Source organism: Octopus bimaculoides, chromosome 4, assembly GCF_001194135.2.
Source record: "Octopus bimaculoides isolate UCB-OBI-ISO-001 chromosome 4, ASM119413v2, whole genome shotgun sequence".
Taxonomy (NCBI): domain Eukaryota; kingdom Metazoa; phylum Mollusca; class Cephalopoda; order Octopoda; family Octopodidae; genus Octopus; species Octopus bimaculoides.
The window spans coordinates 137,709,681-137,714,693 of record NC_068984.1 but is presented as its reverse complement, the minus strand read 5'-3'; positions in this window follow the sequence as shown (position 1 = coordinate 137,714,693).

The window sequence follows — 5,013 nt, the reverse complement described above, 5'->3', positions numbered from 1 at the left end:
ATATATATATATATATATATACGTATGTATACTATGAGTTGAAGGAAAATAGAAGCATTGTAGACGCATGGTGTGAGTTTTCTTTTCATGTATGTATATTATACGCATGTGCACGCGCGCGTATATGTACGTGTACTACGTGTACGTGTGTGTGTGTGCGTTTTCTCTTTTGGCGTAACAATCATAGTATTCGCGAATCAGCAGTGGAAATATGTTCCAGTAATACATACAAGCTATGCCTAACTCTGATGACGCCTACATGGAAGTATTTTTTTTCCTTCAGCAAACCCATCGAGTATTTACCTAGCATATACTGAATTATTAGCGTTATTGTTGAGTTGGTTTACGTTCTCCGTAATGGTGTTGACTTGGGAAATATGGAGGTGATGCGGTTAGTTTGTGTCGTTTTACATTAGCTTATGTCTACACAGATAGCAATAAAGTCCTCTTTGATTTTATGTCATGGTAATTTCCTTTTTCATTCTGCCAACTTCCAATTATTTATTTGTGGGTTTTACTTTTATTTCCCTCCTTCTCGGTTTCTGCATTTTTATCTATTTATTTATTTATTTATTCATACATTTATTTTAGCTTTTTGTTGTTGTTTTTTTGTTTTTTTCTATTTCTTATTGGACTAAATATTTTACAATATCTACTGTATATTTTCGCCCTTAAAGTGCCGGAAGAAATGCTTTAACGGTATTTCTTACGTTTTGTGTTCAAATCCAGCCAAGATCAACTTTGCTTTTCATCTTACTGGGGTCGTTAAAGTAAAGAATCAGTTAAGTGCTGCGTGGGGAGTGGAGCAAGATATCGATGAGACTCCCTTCTCCTCAAAAGTGATACATTTATATCCAAGTCCAGAAACCAACATCATCATCATTATCATCATCATCATGATTATTATTATTATTATTATTATTATTACAGTGTAAGTAAAAATGCACCGGAGTCTTTAGTCATCTGTCAAGTCACAACAAGGACCTCAGACAGATAATACTTTTCTTAAGATGTGCGCTGTTCCCAATAAGGCTGCTTTTTGCAAGACATCAATCTTGCATGGGATTTCCAGTTGCCTGGTATCACTTTTACATTACCCTATCGCATCCCATACACTTTTGCCATTTCCACTTTCAATTCGGAGCCCTTGGTGATTTCTTCAACCTCTTTACCCACGACATTCATGTCATTTTGTATGGCTACATCGATGATCTGACAGCATTTGTCTCTCTTATTCAATATGACAATATCCGACCGACGGTGTTCGATTGCACATTATTATTATTATTATTATTATTCATACAACAGATTAGACTGTTGGAAAAGAAAACTTCCTAACATCGGTCTACAGCAAGTAACCTTAGATGCCAAGAACCCTCCTAAGTATCCTAGCTGTCCCTAATAACACTGTTTTCTGGAGCTTATTATTATTATGATTAATGTTATTATTATTATTATTATTATTATTATTATTATTATATTTATTATTATTATTAAGACAGCGAGCTGGCAAAATTGTCAGCAAGCCATGCAAAATACTTAGTCTGTCTTTACGTTCTGAGTTCAAATTCTGCCGAGGTCGACTTTGCCTTTCATCCTTTCGGGGTTGATAAAATAAGTTCTAATTGAGTACTGGGGGTCGATGTAATCGACTTAGCTCCTCACCCGAAATTGATGGCCTTGTGCCAGCCGACCACCTGGCCGAATTATGAGAGTGCCGGACAGTATTTCTTCCGTATTTAGTTAGAAAAATATATGCTGATCCTGAAATGACAAAATTCTTCGAGAATTTTCGGATTATTAACATGATAATTCTTGCTATGTTATTATGGTTATTATTTTTATCATTACTTTACCTTGTTTTAAGCATTGCTTTGCTTCTTTCTTTCTTTGAATTATTAATGTTTACAAACCATATGAACAATAGTAAGGCGTGATATACAGTTATTCGTCTTCCTCTCAATATTTGCAGTGGCGACCCCTATTATTCGAGACATCCATGATTAGTTTGGGCATGTTGGAAACCAATCACTGAGTCAGTTCTATGTTTACAGACCTCCATTCTCGCTGTACATTTTACATATGAAGTTCTTAAAATTTCTCGTCGGAAGTAATCATGCATAGCACCATTTCATTCGTTTTAGAATTCATCAGCATTATATAATCTTGGATTTATTAATTAAACATTTTATGAGTCAGTTCTGAGTCAGTTCTATGTTTACAGGCTTCCATTCTTGCTGTACGAGAGCTTTTGGCTATTCAATATTTGTTGGCTTTTCTCTTTCAACTCGGATTTTAAGGATGGTCCACAAATTTTCAATAGGATTTAAATCCAGAGAATTTCCCGGCCAAGGCTTCAAAATTTCAATACCTTTATCTCCAAGACACTTTTCAATCTTTTTAGCAGTGTGGCAAAGTGCTCCATCTTGTTTGAAAATGCAAGTTTCTTCGCCAAACTGCCACTCAACGGTTGGAAGGAAATGGTTCTCAAGGATATTTTGGTACCATTTGGAATTCATAGAAGTCTTTTCGGCAAAACTGACAGTGATCCAACGCCCTTGGATGAAAAGCAACCCCACACATGAATGGTTTCTGGATACTTGACCGTGGGCACGATGCAGGCCTCATCATAGCGCTCACCTTGTTGCTTTCAGACGAGCCTTTTTCCAGATGTCCCAAACAATTGAAACGGTGCTTCATCTGAAAAAATCACTTTGTCCCATTGTTCACAAAACCAGTTTTCATATTTTCTGCAAAAGCAAGCTTGTCCCTCACGTTTTTCTTGAACGGAAAAAGGTTTTCTTGTAGCACTCCTTGAAGCGAGATCGTTGTCAAGAAGTCGTCGTGGAACAGCCCAAGCTGAAGCATTGACACTGGCTGGTTCCCACTCTTTAATAAGCTGTTTGCTGCCAACACTTCGATTCCTCGATGAATGTCACACCAATGCTCTGTCTTGGCGGTCAGAGGACAGACGTTGATGACCAGGGGCTTCCTTCACCGTCATGGATCCTGTCTCTTTGAACGGTTTCTATAATCCTGTACATATTTCTTTCAGGTGCAATGCCTTTAACAACAATATCACGTATTGTTAGGTCATTTTGGTGGAAAGAAATTATTGACTGACGTTTATTTGCTTTTTTTTTTTTTCTTATTTGTGCCAATGTCATCCCTGCAATAAAAGAAAAGAAAATTTGAAGTTTTTGTGAGGAAAAAGAGCATTCATTAATTAAAAGTTAATCATAAAACGATCATGACATCATACATAACTTTACCTATTGCTCTGGTTATTAATTATTAGCTTGCATGCGATTCCAGCTTGAATTCATGAAGAGGAGGAAATATAACCAATTCCGCAAACTGATGGTTATTTGCAATATCTATTGGTTTTCAACAGTTTTTCTTTTAAAATCTTATTGGATAATAGATAACCTGTTAAAATAATATTAAATCATAAACATTCACATGATATTTCACACGAAATAACAAAAAGGAAACGGTGTTTGCCAAAATCATTGGCCATGACTGTACATATGTATATGCATGTGTGTATTTTACACACACACATATATATATATGTATACATACATGCATACATACATACAAACATACATGTATATATAATATATATTACATTCATACATACAAACATACATGTATACATAGTATATATTACATGTTATATAACAACAACAACAACAATAATAATAATGATAATAATAACAATATATTACACACAGAAAGAAAGAATGAAAGATATACAGATAGATAGATAGATAGATAGATACATACATACATACATACACACACACATACATATATGCATACATACACACATACATACATACATGTATACATACATACATATTTGTCGATTTATTTGTACATTTTAAATGTTTACACGGCGAGTTTTACTTTTTTAGTACAGCTTGATAGACTTTCGTCCCACCCTACTCTTTTGTATTAATCCATTTGGATTATATACAACAGGATATTTGAACAAGGTTGGAGTTTATTCTCACCAAAATAAACAAAGAAAGTAGGATTATTTGATTATTTATGTATTTCGTTTCTCTCTTCCGAGATTGGTAAATAATGACGTCTACAACAACAACAAAAGTGATACACATCTCCAACATGCAGAAAACGAAAAATGGTGAAAAGACCGACACCTGCAACGAAATAGGAGAAAACTGCTTCTTTGTAACAAGACACACATGAAAAATAATCCTAACAATGAAATCAAGACATATTGACTTTATTAGCGATAATGGCCGAATGCAAACAGAAGTTTCACCGAGTGAAAGGATTGAGATGTCAAGAATTTCTCTTTTCTTTCATTTATTATTTATTTTTCTTGTTTCGGTTTCCAGCATCACTAGTAACACACTAAAAAATTAAACGGAGGTGAATTCGCACAAATGAGGTCAGTATGGGAAAATTGTGTGACAACCGTATTTACTTGTGTTGTAAGTCGCTCTATTTTAAATTTGATTTCAACTGAGAAAAATAAAACTGGGATGGAACTTAAACTTGGGGCAAAGCTAAAACTATGGAGGGAAATTTTTTCATACCAAGATTTAACATTAAATTAGGGATGCATCTTATACACGAGTAAATACAGTAGACCACACATTATTCTTTCCTACCAATTTTTTAAGGAATTATAATCCTTACTAGTGACACTGGAATATTTTTTGTATAAGCCACACAGCAAATGTTTTATAAATAACGCTGGCAGTTTGTTGTTGTTGTTGTTTGTTGTTGGCACTCCGTCGCTTACGACGTCGAGGGTTCCAGTTGATCCGATCGACGGAACAGCCTGCTCGTGAAATTAACGTGCAAGTGGCTGAGCACTCCACAGACACGTGTACCCTTAACGTAGTTCTCGGGGATATTCAGCGTGACACAGTATGACAAGGCTGACCCTTTGAATTACAGGCACAACAGAAACAGGAAGTAAGAGTGAGAGAAAGTTGTGGTGGAAGAGTACAGCAGGGTTCGCCACCATCCCCT